This window comes from Phyllobates terribilis, unplaced genomic scaffold (assembly GCF_046119375.1).
Source record: "Phyllobates terribilis strain yellow unplaced genomic scaffold, ASM4611937v1 Scaffold_2__4_contigs__length_985480577, whole genome shotgun sequence".
Taxonomy (NCBI): Eukaryota; Metazoa; Chordata; class Amphibia; order Anura; family Dendrobatidae; genus Phyllobates; species Phyllobates terribilis.
Window position 1 is genome coordinate 826,299,312 of NW_027362762.1, and position 20,887 is coordinate 826,320,198.

General features: G+C 42.3%; 1 long non-coding RNA gene across 2 annotated transcripts in view; it reads right to left on the bottom strand.

Annotated features, from left to right (window-relative positions):
- The window catches only part of LOC141231568 (uncharacterized), a 35,842-nt gene that overhangs the window by 13,956 nt on the left and 999 nt on the right, over positions 1–20,887 (bottom strand). Inside the window, exons 2-4 of one of the 2 annotated variants that reach the window (XR_012297887.1) lie at positions 19,839–20,023; positions 13,972–14,122; positions 4,016–4,670 (exon numbers count right to left, since the gene is read on the bottom strand). This is a non-coding gene — a long non-coding RNA (uncharacterized lncRNA). Of the gene's footprint in view, positions 1–3,593; positions 4,671–13,971; positions 14,123–19,838; positions 20,024–20,887 lie in introns of those variants that run through there. The other variant, XR_012297893.1, reaches the window with a different exon arrangement.

A 20,887-nucleotide genomic window follows, 5' to 3' on the forward strand; every position in this document is an offset into this window, starting at 1 on the left:
CCCCGGTCACTTGCCGTGACCACCAGCCCGTCCATCCAGAGACTGCCTCGGTCACTTGCCGTGACCTCCAGCCCGTTCACTCAGAGACTGTCCTGTTCACCTGCTGTGACTTCCAGCCCGTCTTCCCTGGTCGCCACCCGCTCCCTTACAAGGACCGCCCCCTTGTATAGAAGCTCAGAGGTTCCGCCTCCCAGACCCGTTACATAGGGTATGTGCAGAAGCATTTGTCTATAAAAGTTTCTTAGTAAAGTAATTATTTTGTACTTCCTATTGTGAATGCTAATGAATTGGGTCCCTAAACAAATCAAAATGTCATTCCCTAGAGCTGCACCAGGTTTAGGAGTCCAGTGGGCGGTCCTACTTACTGAATGACCATTATCTGTCTGCACAGCTCTTTGGAAGGCTGTAATTGGGCCTTTCACTGGACTTGTAAGCATAGGAAGAGCAGAGGTTGAGAGCAATAAATTACAAGTTATACTAATTTTTTTCCCACTGATCTATATATCAATTAGCTCTGCTATCCTTGCACTTATAGACATACACAGCTCCGCTATATGCACAGCTCTGCTACATGCCAATATAGACATACCCAGCTCTGTTACATGGACATATAGCGATACTCAGCTCTGCTTCATGCACATATAGACATATACAGATCTGCTTTATGTGCACATATAGACATACAGTACAGACCAAAAGTTTGGACACACCTTCTCATTTAAAGAATTTTCATGACTTTAAAAATTGTACATTCACACTGAAGGCATCAAAACTATGAATTAACACATGTGGAATTATATACTTAACAAAAAAGTGTGAAACAACTGAAAATATGTATTATATTCAAGGTTCTTCAAAGTAGCCACCTTTTGCTTTGATGACTGCTTTGCACACTCTTAGCATTCTCTTGATGAGCTTCAAGAGGTAGTCACCGGAAATGGTTTTCACTTCACAGGTGTGCCCTGTCAGGTTTAATAAGTGGGATTTCTTGCCTTATAAATGGGGTTGGGACCATCAGTTGTGTTGTGCAGAAGTCTGGTGGATACACAGCTGATAGTCCTACTGAATAGACTGTTAGAATTTGCCACACAGAGTTCTAGCAGCAGACACATCTCTACAACAACTGTTAAGAGGAGACTTTGTGCAGTAGGCCTCCATGGTAAAAAGGCTGCTAGGAAACCACTGCTAAGGACAGGCAACAAGCAGAAGAGACTTGTTTGGGCTAAAGAACACAAGGAATGGACATTAGACCAGTGGAAATCTGTGCTTTGGTCTGATGAGTCCAAATTTGAGATCTTTGGTTCCAACCCCCGTGTCTTTGTGCGACGCAGAAAAGGTGAACGGATGGACTCTACATGCCTGGTTCCCACCGTGAAGCATGGAGGAGGAGATGTGATGGTGTGGGGGTGCTTTGCTGGTGACACTGTTGGGGATTTATTCAAAATTGAAGGCATACTGAACCAGCATGGCTACCACAGCATCTTGCAGCGGCATGCTATTCCATCCAGTTTGCGTTTAGTTGGACCATCATTTATTTTTCAACAGGACAATGACCCCAAACACACCTCCAGGCTGTGTAAGGGCTATTTGACCAAGAAGGAGAGTGATGGGGTGCTACGCCAGATGACCTGGCCTCCACTGTCACCAGACCTGAACCCAATCGAGATGGTTTGGGGTGAGCTGGACCGCAGAGTGAAGGCAAAAGGGCCAACAAGTGCTAAGCATCTCTGGGAACTCCTTCAAGATTGTTGGAAGACCATTCCCGGTGACTACCTCTGGAAGCTCATCAAGAGAATGCCAAGAGTGTGCAAAGCAGTCATCAAAGCAAAAGGTGGCTACTTTGAAGAGCCTAGAATATAAGACATATTTTCAGTTGTTTCACACTTTTTTGTTAAGTATATAATTCCACATGTGTTAATTCATAGTTGTGATGCCTTCAGTGTGAATGTACAGTTTTCATAGTCATGAAAATACAGAAAAATCTTTAAATGAGAAGGTGTTTAAAAACTTTTGGTCTGTACTGTATATACAAAGCTCCTGTGTATAATGTCACTGGTGATTACTGTATTACCTGTACACTATATACAGAGCTTCTGTGTATAATATCACTGATCACTGTATTACCTTTACACTGACACTATATACAGAGCTCCTGTGTATAATGTTACTGGTGAGTCAGTGTGTTACCTGTACACTGACACTATACACTGTATACTATATACAGAGCTCCTGTGTATAATGTCACCTGTGAGTCACTGCATTATCTGTACAATGACACTATACTCTGTATACTATGTACAGAGCTCCTGCATATAATGGCACTTATGGTAATATTAGTATTGTGTTTTTTATTAATGATCAGTATTGTAGCATTCAGTCACTATGTGGTGGTAATATATGGTCTGGTCATGGTGTGGCAGTATTTCTCCCTTGTCTGTGGTATTATTCAGTCACTATGTGGTGGTAATATGTGGTCCGGCCATGGCGTGACAATATTTGTCTTTTGTATGTGGTATTATTCGGCCACTATGTGGTGGTAATATGCGGCCTGGTCATAGTGTGGCGGTATTTGTTCCTTCTATGTGGTATTATTCGGTCACTATGTGGTGGCAATATCTGGTCTGGCCATGGTGTGACGGTATTTTCTCCTTGTATGTGGTATTATTGACCATTTAAAAAAATGTATGTAACAGATTACCTTAAAGAAAAATGTATTGGGTATTATAACAAATTTTTAATGGGATAGAGTAGAGTAGGGCCCTGCCAAAAGAGTCTACCTTGTCGTGGTGGCAGGCTTAAAGAATCTTTCGGCCAAGACAAAAGCTGCTGGCTATGTATGTGACATGGTGTTCGATGGGAACTGTTAATGTGTGATTGGTGAGGACGTGGTGCAGAAGTGGCGTTTTTCCAAGAGTAGGGGGTGGGGTGGTTCGAGGTGTGGAAGCAGAGCTGGGGAGGAGCCTGGATGGAGTCTCAAGGGGACCCAAAAATTTTGCCAGTATGGGGCCCTGGAATTCCTGGTGGCAGCCCTGTGATCACCTGTTCATATCAGCCCATGTAAAGCCATAAGATCTAGAGACAATAGCAGTGCTGGTACCAGGCATCTATTGGCAGACTAGTAAGTGTCATTACCAGGTAATCTAACACAACTCACTTTCACATTGGGTGTTGATCGGGCCAATAATGTCACTTCTACCAAGATCTGTTGGAATGCGAGCCGTCAGATATCTGCAAACACAAGATCACTGGCCCTGCTCTCCACTTGGTGAGCAAGAGTGAGAGGCTGTTTTACCCCTTTAGCTTTTGAGGGAACTGATTAGATATAAAGTCTGTGTGGTCCATAAATCAGGAATGCATTTTGCAGTTGTGCCAGATGGCTACTGTTAAAAAGTGATAAGTCACCTGATACAGATATATTGTAAAGTCATTTGGAGGAACCACACACCAACAGTTTCAGGTTTTAACCTTTCACTCACCAAAGTGACATAAGAGACTGTACAGAGAAATACACGGTCCTGGATGATACTCCCCAGTTGAACACCCTTCAAGGAGTGTGTTCCTGGGTACGCTAAACACCACACCATTTCTCCTGCCACACAACACCCAAAATGTCCAAGGGAAAGCACAAGTCTTCCATTGAGTAATACCACCCCAGGACCATGTCCTTTCCTCCACTCTGCATTTTTTTGCTTACCCAAAAATGTATTTCCATATCATCACCATGTCTATCAATCCTGTGATTTCCATAATTCCATAACTTTTCATTCTTAGTGTTGCAATTTCAATGTTGAAGAGTATATCAGGCCAGACCATTTAATAGAGTAACTGTCATTTATTTATTTTTTATTGCATAAAACAGCAGCCCAGCAATTTTAGAAATATGTTAAATATACTTCTTAACTTTTTTTGAAAGTGTTATGCCAATTAAGCTAGCTACCAAATGTCATCGTGTTCTGCCCAAGATCACCTGGTAGCTCAAAATAGGGCTTCCACGAACAGGCTTTGCGCTACTTACTCTATTAGGTCCAAGGGTAGCCCTGACCTTCACATGGATCTTGATTTAAGGCCTAAGAGTAGATGCTGGCCAGTGGTACAGGATGGCAGGAATGGTCAGGTCACCGGTTCATAAACAAATGGGAGAACAAAATCGTGAGACAGAAGAATTGTCTTTTAACTGGCTGAGTTCTGAAACCAGACAAAATGCTAGAACAACCAGAGCTGAGCTCAGACGAGAACCAATGCTGGTATGAACTATAACTGGCAACTCATAGCATTAAGTTAGGATTTTATGTAGGGTGTGTGGCATTCCCATTGGCAATAGCTGAACAGCATACACACCCGTACTGCCAAACTAGACGGCACACCTGGTCCATTAACACTAGCCTTTGTGGCTGGACAGAATCTGAGCTGCCAAGAATTTCTGGTCCTCCAGATGTCTCCTCCATTACCAGTGGCACCCACAGAATGAATGCAGCAACACCTGATGGAAGAAGTCGTAGGATCAGATCCAGGTGGAGATGGGACACCACGGATGTGTTGTCAAGCAAATTCCGTATTCAGCTCTGTACTGACTAAGTATGAATAAATGTTGTGAAGAAGAGCCTCTGAAATGTTCAGTTTGTTAGACTCCATGCAGCTTATATACTGAGTATTCGTCTTTTCATTTTTTTCTAGAAGAGAAAGATACATAATAATCAGACATCATTTGGTTGCCAGTTCTGCAACCCAAAACTGCCCTGAGACCATGAACCCCATAGCTGCTGCTATGGCTTCTATGGAGGTATTTACATCCTTGCATATCTACAAGTGCATCTCACTAAATTAGAATATCATCAAAAAGTTAATTTATTTCAGTTCTTTAATACAAAAGTGAAACCCATATATTATATAAAGTCATTACAGAGTGATCTATTTCAAGTGTTTATTTCTGGTAAAGTTGATGATTATGGCTTACAGCCAATGAAAACACAAAAGTCACTATCTCAGTAAATTAGAATACTTTAGAACAACAGCTTGAAAAATGTTTTTAAAATCCGAAATGTTGGCCTACTGAAATGTATGTTTAGTACATGCACTCAATACTTGGTCGGGGCTCCTTTTGCATCAATTACTGCATCAATGCGGCATGGCATGGAGGTAATCAGCCTGTGGCACTGCTGAGGTGTTATGGAAGCCCAGGTTGCTTTGATAGCAGCCTTCAGCTCGTCTGCATTGTTAGGTCTGGTGTCTCTCATCTTCCTCTTGACAATACCCCATAGATTCTCTATGGGGTTAAGGTCAGGGGAGTTTTCTGGCCAATCAAGCACAGTGATACTGTTGTTTTTAAACCAGGTATTGGTACTTTTGGCAGTGTGGACAGGTGCCAAGTCCTGCTGGAGAATGAAATTTCCATCTCCAAAAAGTTTGTCGACAGAGGGAAGCATGAAGTGCTCTAAAATTTCCTGGTAGACGGCTGTGCCGTCTTTGGTCTTGATAAAACACAGTGGACCTACACCAGCAGATGACATGGCTCCCCAAACCATCACTGATTGTGGAAACTTCACACTAGACCTCAAGCAGCTTGGATTGTGGCCTCTCCACTCTTCCTCCAGACTCTGGGACCTTCATTTCCAAATGAAAATTGGAACTCTGGGACCTTGTGGAGTGTGTCAATGACTGCCTTCTGGACATCTGTCAAGTCAGCAGTCTTCCCCATGATTGTGGAGCCTACTGAAACAGACTAAGAGACCTTTTTAAATGCTTAGGAAGCCTTTGCAGGTATTTTGTTGTCTAATTTACTGAGATAATGACCTTTGTCCTTTCATTGGCTGTAAGCCATAATCATCAACATTAACAGAAATGGACACTTGAAATAGATCACTCTGTCTGTAATGACTATATAATATATGAGTTTCACTTTTTGTATTGAAGAACTGAAATAAATTAACTTTTTGATAATATTCTAATTTACTGAGATGCACCTGCATCAACTGATACCTAAATCCTTGAGAAGATGACTCCCTCTTTACCCTGTTCTCCCATGTCTCCACTCACATAGCCATCTCCCTATCTGCTAAATAAGGAGCTATGCTATTGGCTGAGCACAGCATTAGCATTTGCCTATTTAGTTCCTTGTCTTTCAAGTTGCATAGTTGTTGAACAACAGCATATACACTATATGGACAAAAATATTGGTACACATGTCTTATTCAATGAATTCACATTTTCCATTCCATCCCATTGCAATGTGGGGTGGGCACAGAACAAGAATTCTGGCAGCCATCAAAGCTGTGGTCACTTCTCTATCACCTTCCTGAAACAGAGGACATCATCAGAGGATGGTAGAGACAGAAGCTGTGGTAAGTGACCGCAGTGTCGCCCCCTGATGATGTCCTCTTTCAGGGGAGTGATAGAAGCTGTGTGGGAAGTGACTGGTCAGCCATCCTCTTGTGATGTTCTGTTTGAGACTCCCCTCAAACGAAACATTCCAGGAAATAAAGAAAAAAAAGCCCATTTAGGGAATAGAAGGTTAAGGAGAATTACTGTTATGATCTGCAACATGAACTAAGGAAAGATATTGGAAAGCTGTCCCTACAGTAAGACTAAGCTGAATCCCTACGATGTAGCGGGCTGCCTGTTCCTAGCGAACAGACCCACCTTAGTCCTCGGCTAGTCTGAACGGAGACCTATAGCAAAGGGAAGGGGTCCTTAATAGAACTAAGGACTGGGACAAAAAATGGGACACCTCCTAAACTGAGAAGTTATTGCAGAACACAAAAATACAAACTGACAAAAAGGTACTAAAGGTCCCAGAAGGACCAAGCGAACTGACAGAGATAGGCACAGAAGCACCTGGCTAGAGAAGCAGTAAAACACTGAAGTCCAGCACAGCCAAAAGGGCGGAGCTGGAATATAAAGGCAAATGGTCACATGACCGCAAAACACAAGAAGGAAAAAAAAAAAAAAAAAAACAGGAGGGTTCTAACAGTACCCTCTCTTTTATGAGGATCCTCCGGATCCTCCAGGCCCAGGCCTAACTGGAAACCTCCTGTGGAAAGCTCTGACAAGCCTAGGGGCAGAGACATCATCCGCCCTTACCCAGGAGTTATCCTCGGGACCGAAACCCTTCCATGCGACGAGATATTGCAATCTCCCTCTATGCCATGTAGAATTCAAGATACGAGAAATTTCATATTTGCCGTCTTCCACAACAGGAGGAACTGTGACAGTGGCATCCCTATCAGATACATCAGCCTTTTTCAAAAAGGAAACATGAAACACAGGATTAATCTTCCAGTAAGTAGGGACATCCAACCTAACAGCAGACGGGTTAACTACCTGAAGCACTTTAAATGGCCCCACAAACTTCGGACCCAATTTTTTAGAGGGAATCCTCAACCGCAGGTTCTTTGAGGACAACCAAACCATGTCACCCACAGTAAACAAAACCTCCTTATGTTTTCTGTCAAAATACTTCTTGGACTTCTTGTTAGCCTCTTGAAGGTTGCAACGTACATTAGTCCAAACTCTCTCCAAATCACCAGAAATATTCTCCTCCTCCGGCACCACCGACCCCAATTCGGAGAATGAACCAAAAGACGGATGTCTCCCAGTACAACAAAAAAAGGAGAACACCCAGCAGAGGAGGATGTATGATTGTTAAGAGCAAATTCTGCGAGAGGCAGAAACTCAGACCACACCTCTTGATTGTCTGCCACAAAACAACGCAAAAACTGTTCAACATCCTGGTTCTTTCTTTCAGTCTGTCCATTAGACTCAGGATAATACCCAGACGAAAATGACAAATGGACTCCCAATCTGTCACAAAAAGCACGCCAAAAGCGAGCCACAAACTGAGGTCCTCTATCAGAAACAATATCCATGGGAACGCCATGGAGCTTGACAATCTCCTTAACAAACGCCTTAGCGAGTGTCTTGGCGCAGGGCAACTTAATGAATGGAATCAAATGACACATCTTACTAAAACGGTCCACAACCACCCAGATGACAGTAATACCCTCGGACACAGGCAGATCAGTAATAAAATCCATTGTGAGATGCGTCCAAGGCGCACTAGGAACCTCCAGAGGGCAAAGCAACCCCGCAGCAGGGGTATGTGAAGCCTTTGACCTAGCACACACCGTACATTGACGCACCCACTTGATGACTTCCTTCTGCCATCCAGGCCACCAAAAACTGCGACTAATAAGTCTTAGTCTCAGAAATTCCTGGATGACCTGCCAACCGAGACTCATGACACTCCACAAACAAATCTCTCCTAAAGGTTCTAGGCACAAACAACCTCCCATGGGGAGTGTTAGATGGGGCATCCTCTTGAGCTTTCAGAATCCCATCTTCCAAAACGGAGTCCAATGCCGCCACCACAACTCCTTTCTGTAAAATGCTCTCCTCCTCGGCACCAACCGTAGGAGAAAAGCTGCGATACAAAGCATCGGCTTTAACATTCTTAGTACCCGGGATGTAAGTAACGGAAAAATGAAACCGAGAAAAAAAAAGTGCCCACCTAGCTTGACGGGCATTCAAGCGCTTGGCAGCATCCAGATAGCTCAAATTTTTATGATCTGTGAAAACCTGAATAGGAAATCTAGCACCTTCCAAAAAATGATGCCAATGTTCAAACGCGAGTTTAATAGCCAGAAACTCACGATTTCCAACATCATAATTCAGCTCGGTTTCCGAAAAAAATTTCGAAAAAAAAGCACAAGGATGTACTCCATCCCTGTTCTCCTGAGACAAAACTGCTCCGACCCCCACCGATGAAGCATCGACCTCGACCAAAAAAGGCTTGGTCTCATCAGGCTGCATAAGGATAGGGGCAGAACTGAACCTCTCCTTGAGATACTCAAATGCTTCAATGGCCTCAGTAGTCCACTGGGCCGTATTCGCACCTTTCCTGGTGAGATCGGTCAGAGGCTTAACAATTATAGAAAAATTCTTAATGAATTTCCTGTAATAATTGGCGAAACCCAAAAATCTCTGTATAGATTTCAAACCAATAGGCCTAGGCCATTCCTGCACAGCAAGAACCTTCACCGGGTCCATCTCAAAACCCTCGCTGGAGACAATGTAGCCCAAAAAACGAATTCTCTGCACAGCGAACTCACATCCAGCTTAGCAAAGAGTGAATTATCACTCAATAACTGCAAAACTTCACGTACACTCTGCCAATGGGACTCTAGATCTGGTGAATAAATCAAAATGTCATCCAAATATACAACCACATTCTTACCAATCAAAGGTCTCAGAATGTCATTAATAAGGTTCTGAAAAAATGCAGGTGCATTGGTAAGACCAAAAGGCATCACCAGATTCTCAAAATGACCTATCGGAGTGTTAAAAGCAGTTTTCCATTCATCACCCTCCTTCACTCGTAACAAATTGTATGCCCCCCGGAGATCAATTTTAGAGAACCACTTGGCCCCGACTAACTGGTTAAACAAGTCAGGAATTAACGGCAATGGGTAGGAATTGCGTACGGTAATCTTATTAATTTCACGAAAATCCAGACATGGATGTAAGCCCCCGTCCTTTTTTTCACAAAGAAAAATCCAACGGCCACAGGCGACTTAGAAGGTCAAATGTGACCAGCAGCCAGGCTAGTCTGTATGTACTCCTCCAAGGCTTTCTTTCAGGGATAGTCAGATTAAACAAGCGACTCTTGGGAAGAGTTGCTCCAGGAACAAACTCAATGGAGCAATCATAGTCCCTATGAGGAGGTAAAACTTGCGACTCCTCCTCTGAAAAAACCCTCCAAAAATCTTGAATAGGTACAGGTAATTCCCCTTTTTCCACAGCCGCAATGCGACCATTACAATATTTATCATAGCACTTCGGACTCCAAGACTTAATCACATTAGTAGATCAGTCCAGTAAAGGATTGTGCAGTTTTAACCAAGGCAAACCTAAAACAACTGGAGAGGGTAAATTATCTAATACAACCAAGTCCAAAATTTCTTGGTGAACTCCATTGATAGTGAGGGGAAATGCAGCAACCTTGTGAGTAATACATTTCAAGGGAGTGTTATCAATTGCAATCACAGAAATAGGTGATGACAAAGGTTTGGATTCCAATTTAAGGTTTTCCAAAACCCCTTTATCAATCACATTAAGTGTTAAACCACAATCCACAAATACCTGAAATTCAATAAAATCTTCCTGCAGAGTAGTATTCCCTGAAAGAAATACTCCTGCAGTTTGTAAACAAGCTATACGGGCGTAACTGACCTTTTTTTTTTCTTTACTTAAACGAAGCTCACAGTTCTTAATCAAATGGTCAGCTTTACCACAATAAAGACACAATCCCTCGGCAAACCTCCGGTCTCTTTCCTGAGAGTGGCGTGACATCGCCCCAACCTCCATCGGTTCTCCGCCGTCAGAGCAGACCCTCTGGGGACTAGGACTTGACGTTACAGGAGTTTTTACATCATTCACCCTGGACCCCAGTCTCCTGTCCACACGTACAGCTAATTGCATGGCATCCTGCAGAGTCTCGGGTGCAGGGAATGCAATTAGCAGATCCTTAACCCTTTTACTCAGACCAGCAAGAAATAAACATTTTAGCGCCTGATCATTCCATTTAACTTCTGAAGACCACCTTCTGAAGTGTGTGCAATAATTTTCAACATCACCTGACCCCTAATTCAAACGCCTGAGTTCAGTCTCAGCAGATGAGATTCGATCAGGATCGTCATATAATAGCCCCATAGCAGAAAAAAATCTCTTCTACCGACCTCAAACACGGATCATTAGGTTGGAGAGAAAAGGCCCACCCCTGTGGTTCCTTGCGCAAAAGTGACATAATAAAACCAATGCGCTGTGATTCATTCCCAGAGGACTTTGGTCTCAAACGAAAATATAACAAACAAGCATTTTTAAAGGAAAAAAAATCTTGCTGTTTACTATAAAAAACATCAGGCAGTCCTACCTTGGGTTCCACAAAATGCGCTCCAGGACAGCTACTCACGTGTTGCTGAAGCTCGGCCACCTCCAGAGACAATCCCTGCAGGCGTTGAGCCAAATCTTGGACGGAAATCATACTGATCCCCGGATTTCTTTCCTTTTTTTTTTTGGGCTGGACTTACTGTTATGATCTGCAACATGAACTAAGGAAAGATATTGGAAAGCTGTCCCTACAGTAAGACTAAGCTGAATCCCTACGATGTAGCGGGCTGCCTGTTCCTAGCGAACAGACCTGCCTTAGTCCTCGGCTAGTCTGAACGGAGACGTATAGCAAAGGGAAGGGGTCCTTAATAGAACTAAGGACCTGGACAAAAAATGGGACACCTCCTAAACAGAGAAGTTGTTGCAGAACACAAAAATACAAACTGACAAAAAGGTACTAAAGGTCCCAGAAGGACCAAGCGAACTGACAGAGATAGGCACAGAAGCACCTGGCTAGAGAAGCAGTATAACACTGAAGTCCAGCACAGCCAAAAGGGCGGAGCTGGAATATAAAGGCAAATGGTCACATGACCGCAAAACACAAGAAGGAAAAAAAAACAAACAGGAGGGTTCTAACAATTATAGGAAATTTTTTGATAAAGCAAATTACAAAAGTGGTTAGTGATTAAAGATAGATATTCATAAAAGGCATTACAGGTATCAGACAACCCCTTTAACGCCAAAATGTTCAACAATCAACAGTGAGTGGTATCATTGAAAAGTGGAAGGGTCTAGGAACCACAGTAACTCAGCCACAAGGTCTCAGACCACGTCGTTATGGAGCGGGGTCATCTAGCCTCCTCTAACATCAGCAAAATGACTTTGCTGTGAGCTTCATGGAATGAGTTTTTATGGTTGTGCGGCTGCATGACAGCCTTACATCACCAAGCACAATGCCAACTGTTGGATTGAGTGCTGTAACATATGCAGTCAACAGGCTCAGGAGCAGTGGAAACATGTTCTTTATAGCAACGCTTCTCTATCTTGCAGTCTAAGGCCACAGCCCCACTATCAGTATTTGGTCAGTATTCGGTCAGTACTTTTTCTCAGGAGAGGGAGCCAAAAAGCAGGTGAGGAACAATCAGAGAAAAGGTAGAATAGAAACAAGTCACCAATTCTGCATTTATCACCCACTCCTGGTTTTGTCTCCAACTCTTGAGAAAAAATACTGACCGAATACTGACCAAATACTGATAGTAGGGCCGTGGCCTAATAGATGAATCTGGTTTGGTGAATACCAGGAGTAAGTTACCTAGCTGACTGCATTGTGCCAACTGTAAATGTTTGGTGGAGGAGGGATAATGCTATGGGGTTGTTTTTCAGGGGTTGGCCTAAACCTTTTAGTTCTAGGGAAGGGAAATCTTAATGTTTCTGCATACCAAGGTATTTTGGGCAATAGTATGGTTCCAACTTTGTTGTATCACTTTTGGAAAGACCCTTTACTGTACGAGCATGATTGTGCCTGAGTGCACAAAGTAAGGTCCATAAAGTCATGGTTGGGGGAGTTTGCTGTGGAAGATCTTGATTCCCTGCACAGAGCCCTGACCTCAACCCCATCCAACACCCTTGGGATGAACTAAACTGGAGATAGCACACCAAGCTGTAACAACATCAGTATCTGACCCCACAAGTGCTCTTCTGGATGAATGAGCAAAATGTCTCACAGGCACATTCCAAGTTCTTGTTGAAAGCCTTCCCAGAAAAGTAGAAAGTTGATAGAGCGGCAAAATGGGGTCCAGATCCATAATAATGGCTATGGGTTTAGAATGAGATTTCATAAAACCTCCTGTGGTTGTAATGTGTACGTGCCCCAATACTTTTGTTAAAATAGTGTATATCACAACATACCCCCTCCGAGACTTATCTTCATGGTCCCATGTCTCCACCAAATTACAAATAGTATTAGACCACGTTCACATGTTCAGTATTTGGTCAGTATTTCATATCAGTATTTGTAAACCAAAACCAGGAGTGGTGATAAATACAGAAGTGGTGATTTGTTTCTATTATACTTTTCCTCTGATTGTTCCACTTCTGATTTTTGGCTTACAAATACTGATGTAAAATACTGAACGTGTGAACGTGGCCTCAGAGGATGTGTACACGTTTAGTATCTGCAGCAGAAAAATTTGCTGCAAATCCTGGAGTGTTGGCAGGAAAAACGGTGCATAAAATACACGTTTTTGCGTGCATTGTTGATGCATTTTTCCCCATACATTTGAATGGGTGTCAAACACTGCAAAAAAACTGAAAGAATTGACATGCTGCAGATATGAAACTGCTTCAAATCTGCAAGGAAAAAATAAATAGCATGTACATGAGATTTCAGAAATATCATTCACTTTGCTGATACTGTCAAACGTTGCATTTTTTCTGCTGTAAAATCTTGTGGGGGGGAAAAAAACAAGGCAAAAATGCAATGTGTGAACATGCTCTTACATGTCCTTGCTACGTAAAACTGGAAGGTCAGTCTTTTGCATACCTTCTGAAATGATTGTTCTGAGCCCAACCTCCTCTGGAAAACCCACTCTTGTATTTTCTGATACATTAGTCTCTGACATTTCTTTTATTTACTACAGCAGGACAGGATGTACATTGCAGACAATTTATTTATTTACTGATGCTTCTATAGCGCCAACATATTCAGCAGAGCTGTACAGATATTATCATAACACAAATTCCCAATAGAGCACACAATAAAATGTCCTTGTCTCAGAGACCCTCAAGATGTAATTTCATATAAAGCCAATTAGCCTATCAAAAGTGTTTTAGGGGGTAGAAAGCAGCCCTTATATATACATATATATAACAGACCAGCACAATGCGGACCCCAGTTCTGCAGGGTTATAGTGTAAACTATTAAGCAATGTGTGTAAAGGAGATTTCTAAATTAGTGCTTATGATCTGTCAATAGGACATGCCATGCGCTGACTGCTGGTAACCCCTGCACTAAACATATCAGAAATAAAAAATGAAGCAATATTGCTAACAGCCCTAATTATAAATACCCTCCGCAGATTTATGACTTACCAGTTTGATGCAGTTTCTGCTCCATGGTTGCAGATTACAAACCAGATCTGCTTCTATTCTGATCCTACAGTCATGTATAACCCGTCACATGGAAGCCCCACTAAGCTCTAAACCTGCTTGTTGACAACGAGGCATAGAAAGAAATCATATTCTGGAAATAAAAGGAGCAACACAGAAATCAACCAACATAATACTAAATCTAATACCCATCTATTTACACAGATTCATATCTGGAATTATTTTTTTTTTTCCATAGCAAATGTGCAGATAAGCTTGAAACAATGCATCACTCGGAGGTCAACATGTCAGAAATAATGTGCAAAATGAAAAATTAAACAAAAACAACATGTCGTTCCAGGGAAGATCACAAGGTGGCAGTGCAGAATGAAGGTCCCTTTACAATATATAATAATGTAATACGTCAAGCATGTCTGCTAAGCCGTCCGGACATACTGAAAGTCTCAGTGATACAGAGAAATAATCAGAGACATTTGTCAGTATAGAAGCAAAATCGTAAGCCATCCCCTTCCAGGGCCCTTCCTAACTTGAATATCAACAAGATGGATATTACATAGATCAGACTGCTTACTTTTTATATATATATATATATAGTACAGACCAAAAGTTTGGACACACCTTCTCATTTAAACATTTTTCTGTATTTTCATGACTATGAAAATTGTACATTCACACTGAAGGCATCAAAACTATGAATTAACACATGTGGAATTATATACTTAACAAAAAAGTGTGAAACAACTGAAAATATGTCTTATATTCTAGGTCCTTCAAAGTAGCCACCTTTTGCTTTGATGACTGCTTTGCACACTCTTGGCATTCTCTTGATGAGCTTCAAGTGGTAGTCACCGGAAATGGTCTTCCAACAATCTTGAAGGAGTTCCCAGAGATGCTTAGCACTTGTTAGCCCTTTTGCCTTCACTCTGCGGTCCAGCTCACCCCAAACCATCTCGATTGGGTTCAGGTCTGGTGACTGTGGAGGCCAGGTCATCTGGCGTAGCACCCCATCACTCTCCTTCTTGGTCAAATAGCCCTTACACAGCCTGAAGGTGTGTTTGGGGTCATTGTCCTGTTGAAAAATAAATGATGGTCCAACTAAACGCAAACCGGATGGAATAGCATGCCGCTGCAAGATGCTGTGGTAGCCATGCTGGTTCAGTATGCCTTCAATTTTGAATAAATCCCCAACAGTGCCACCAGCAAAGCACCCCCACACCATCACACCTCCTCCTCCATGCTTCATGGTGGGAACCAGGCATGTAGAGTCCATCCGTTCACCTTTTCTGCGTCGCACAAAGACACGGTGGTTGGAACCAAAGATCTCAAATTTGGACTCATCAGACCAAAGCACAGATTTCCTCTGGTCTAATGTCCATTCCTTGTGTTCTTTAGCCCAAACAAGTCTCTTCTGCTTGTTGCCTGTCCTTAGCAGTGGTTTCCTAGCAGCTATTTTACCATGAAGGCCTGCTGCACAAAGTCTCCTCTTAACAGTTGTTGAAGAGATGTGTCTGCTGCTAGAACTCTGTGTGGCATTGACCTGGTCTCTAATCTGAGCTGCTGTTAACCTGCGATTTCTGAGGCTGGTGACTCAGATAAACTTATCCTCAGAAGCAGAGGTGACTCTTGGTCTTCCTTTCCTGGGGCGATCCTCATGTGAGCCAGTTTATTTGTAGCGCTTGATGGTTTTTGCAACTGCACATGGGGACACTGTAAAAGTTTGCACAATTTTTCGGACTGACTGACCTTCATTTCTAAAAGTAATGATAGCCACTCGTTTTTCTTTACTTAGCTGCTTTTTTCTTGCCATAATACAAATTCTAACAGTCTATTCAGTAGGACTATCAGCTGTGTATCCACCTGACTTCTGCACAACACAACTGATGGTCCCAACCCCATTTATAAGGCAAGAAGTTCCACTTATTAAACCTGACAGGGCACACCTGTGAAGTGAAAACCATTTCCGGTGACTACCTCTTGAAGCTCATCAAGAGAATGCCAAGAGTGTGCAAATGAGCCATCAAAGCAATAGGTGGCTACTTTGAAGAACCTAGAATATAAGACATATTTTCAGTTGTTTCACATTTTTTTGTTAACTAAATAATTCCACATGTGTTAATTCATAGTTTTGATGCCTTCAGTGTGAATGTACAATTTTCATAGTCATGAAAATACAGAAAAATGTTTAAATGAGAAGGTGTGTCCAAACTTTTGGTCTGTACTGTATACAACCAGTCTGATCCATGTAATATCCATCTGAGCTTGTTGATATTCAAGTATATACATACAGACCAAAAGTACAACATGACCGGTTTGGCAGTGGGTCAGTAATGGTGTGGGGTGACATTTCTTTGGAGGGCCGCACAGTCCTCCATGTGCTCGCCAGAGGTAGCCTGACTGCCATTAGGTACCGAGATGAGATGCTCAGACCCTTGTGAGACCATATGCTGGTGTGGTTGGCCCTGGGTTCCTCCTAATGCAGGACAATGCCAGACCTCATGTGGCTGGAGTGTGTCAGCCGTTCCTGCAAGATGAAGGCATTGAAGCTGTGGACTGGCCCGCACGTTCCCCAGACGTGAGTACTTCTAGGACATCATGTCTCGCTCCATCCACCAACGTCACGTTGCACCACAGACTGTCCAGGAGTTGGCGGATGCTTTAGTTCAGGTCTGGGAGGAGATCCCACAGGAGACCATCCGCAACCTCATCAGGAGCATGCCCAGGCGTTGTAGGGAGGTCATACAGGCACGTGGAGGCCACACACAATACTAAGCCTCATTTTGACTTGTTTTAAGGACATTACATCAAAGTTGGATCAGCCTGTAGTGTGTTTTTCCACTTTAATTTTGGGGGTGACTCCAAATCCAGGCCTCCATTGGTTAATAAATTTGATTTCCATTGATGATTTGTGTGATTTTGTTGTCAGCACATTCAAATTTGTACAGAACAAAGTATTGAGCAGTGTATATACACTCTTTATGCCTTGTATGTGACACTATATAAGACGTTTGCCTACGAGACTGAGCCATAAAACAGAAAAATTCTCCCCTACAATAAATATAGCACCAATGACAGCAAGGCACGATTGTTTTCATATCTACGTAAAAACTCTTCCATAAAAGTCTGAGCTTTGTAGTGGTAAAACGTAAAGCTTGTGGATCCCAATGCAAAATCTCCAAGGCTTGTGAGCACCAACTATCAAGGATCTTTAATAACAGTGTCTTCTTTAATGCGCTAAGGAAACTTTTAGGACCTCCCGAGGCTTCAGGTGCAAGTGTTAGGGCTCGCTCACAAGAGCAGCATGCTGTGATTTGCAGCACAGCTTGGATGCCTCTCACCCATTCAAGTCTATGAGTGCGTGGAAAACATCGGACTGCACTCTGATCACATCCGAGTGCAATCCGATTTCCACGGACTCATACAATGAAGAAATTTTGTTCTCCATCTTCTCCTCACATGTGCTCAATTCTCTCATTGGAGAGAATCAGATCACACCAAGCTGACACTAAGATCACACTTGGATCAGAGTTTGATTGAAGTGTCATTTACATAATCGATCCGATTTTCTCGGAAGAGAGAATCTACAGTCGTGTGACTGTAGCCTAACCCCTGCACAAACTATAGTTATGCCCCTGGGGCTTTCTACTGCTGCAGGACTACATGGAGCTATATTACACTTGTGTGCATGCCCCTAGAAATCCACCAGATGGCGCTACGTTGCCTCTGTTTCTTTATTCCAGACCGACTGGTTTTGCGAATCATGTTTAAGGCTATGTTCTACAGCTTTTAGACAGAGTCATGTTAATCTCAGATCTTTCCAGTAGATTTGTAAAGAACAAAAACTACAGCTGGCTTCTTTTTGAAACAAATACAGTCAGGGATTTAAAATTCTGCCCAAGTCCAGTAATTCGTATACTTTCTCTTCCCTTGACCCAGATGAAGCAATAATCTGTTATTTTGGAAAAAGCCAAACATCTGAAAAAAAACAATTAACGGCGCTGCACACAGAGGACAAGGCTAGAAGGACAAACCTCTAATTGTACAGCAGCCCCCACAATAATGAGCTGATCATCGGGAGTCACCTTACTGGGGGCTCTGCTGGCTGGTTCACATCTCCCTCTTTAAATATATATTGGTGCAAAGTCCTCCAGAGTGAGAGTGGCTCTTTTCAACAGCTAATAACGAGAAATCCCAAACAGTGTCCCTTCTTTTATTAAAAAAAACAAAACACATTTGTTCTAAGTCACATAGCCAGGTGCACCTTTAAAACTTTCTATTGTGTTTGTGCGCTTCTGTGATCTCTATGCATGCCTTTTGGGTTTTGGCCAGATTTCAGACACATTTGGTGACTGGCAAACTGACATCACTTTGCAACCTAGTGCGTATTTACTGATCACTCAGCATTTTTCTCTCACTTTATCCTTAAACACCCTGTACGAGACTTAGGGTACTTTGGGTGGAGTTTTTGGAACTTTGCTTTTAAAAAGAAGATAATCATAGAAGCGTCCTAGAAAGCAAAATCTATCAGATTGTGTTTGTGTGTGTGCTCATGAGAATGCATTGCAAAAGTCATCAATTACCAGCACAGGTGAGGTGTCAGCTGTCACAGTTGCTGCCTCCCTATTCCTGGCACATTTGTGGGAGCTTTTTCTTAATTCACTTGGCCTTAAATTATTGCCAAAATGACATGTGGCGGGTTTACGTGGACCCTTGCGCTAGTGCCATTATGGGTGCCTGCAGCAAGAGGGCCATACACTGGAAACCATTAATTGCTTTATAATGTGTAGCCAAAACGTACACAATTATATACTGCACATGCCCCTGCCTTCCCAAAGGTTGTAAAACAAGGTTGTCCAGTAAAACACTTTTGTTAAGGAGACCTCAGTAGTTTTGTTATCAAGACACTGGGACTAAACCCAAATGAATGGCAACAAGACAATGGTGGTAACAATATGGCTCTTTAATTTCATTTATTTAGTCTTTTCCTTTTTTGCCCTAACATTCATGGGAGTATGCCCTGTGCATCAATATCAGCTGCCAAAGTTGATCCTTACAGTGTGCCAGCCCTAGGTACTATGTATATAGTAGGCATATATTCCCAAGCTTGTCATAATTCTTCCATGACCGCCCCATGTATCCCTATGCCAGCCACATTGTCCCCACCAAGCAATAGTTATCTCCCAGGGCTCAACCTATGCCTACCTCCATAAGGTTTCAACTAATTATGTTTATTCTAACGCAAAGGGTTCCTTAACCAACTGGGTGGTGGAGTGTCACTCATAAGGCAAGGCATTTTTTTGATAAGTTCTTCTAAAATGACTTCAATGGGGTATTCCCAACTCAGCAAGTTATCACAAATCCAACTTTGTGGAGACCAGGGTTCCAATTGATGGGACCCAAAAACATCCTCCAATGGAGTGCTGATCCATGCATGCTCCATTCATCATCTATGGAATGTGAGAGGTTGCAGAGTAGTGCTTGGTTACCTCCACCAGTCCCAAAGTCAATGAATGATGATCAATGAGTTTAAAAGGGCATTTTAGAATCCCATTTTTAAAAAGCAATTAGCAAGTTATAACCTACCCCATGGATAGGTAATAAAATGCTAAGTTGGGAATAAACCTTTATTGGTCAATTATTTTTATGAAACAGCATCATAAAAGACACATGCTAGAGATAAACAGTACATTAACCAACAAGTCAAACAGGATGACTAACAATGTACTAGTATGTATATAAAACAAGTATTAACAAAGAAGAAATAAAAGAAAGAAATAGATTGAGAAGGAGGAAAGAAGAGAGGGTGGAAAGGAGAGGAGGTGTTGGTCCATATGTTGTTGGTCCATACTTACAGTCTTGAATTGATTTTGGTTATCTAAGATAGGAATTCTTCAGATTCCTTAAGCAGAAACCAAGGGCTCCATGTTCTGAAGAATTGGTCAGTCCTGTGGTGGTCCCAGGCGATGAGCTCCTCCATTCAAGAAATGTCCAGGAAGGTATCTCGCCACTCCACAAGAGAGGGAACCTGTGGGGTCTTCTAAAGACGTAGGATAACTAAATAACTGCTTGTATGAAGAAACGCATTACACCTTTCTTCAAAAAAGAGAGTGAGCCTGGCATAATAGATAACAGCCATCGCCACTGAACCTGAAAAAACTTTATTATAAATATCTTATTAGCTGACCAGAAGGGAACAATTTGGGGAATAACCCTTTAAAGAAGACCTGCCACCAGGTCAAAAGTGTCCAATTTTTGCTTCTGTTATTCTTTTTGCCATTTTTTTTTAATCTGCCATATGGGCCATTATATTTTGTGATCATATTTATTGTATTTATGTAGGGGCATGGCTCACAGTGTAATAATGCAGAGCAGGTCAAGACATGCCCCCAGAGATTCCTGTGAGCCATGCCCCTTTGGTAAAAACCAAAAAAATTAGCCCCAAAAAATAAAGACCCATATCTCTGGAATCATGTGTTGGATTAAAAACCTAATAAACAAAACAAAATACAGATTACTAAAGGGATTAGAAGTCCCTAATTACAGTAATCCCCAGATTACAGCAGGAATTAAAAAAGAGCAAAAATTGGTCGCTTTTGACCAGGTGACAGGTCCTCATTGAAAACTATAGTCATCTTCAAAATCAAATTTCATGCCTGTAAACACACAAAAAAGCAACTTTACAATAGGATTTACAAATTCTCTTTGACATAGTACAGCTCCTATGTATACAATGCATCACCGAGGTAACAGACAACAATCCTGTATATCCTGCAGTCTTATCTGATTGCACTACTGGAAGCCTAGCAAGAAGTAAATGACAGAGTGTGACTGCAGGGTTTGTTAGTTGTCGGTTACCGTGGAGACACATGAAGCTCTCCACAATTCTGCACCACCGTACATC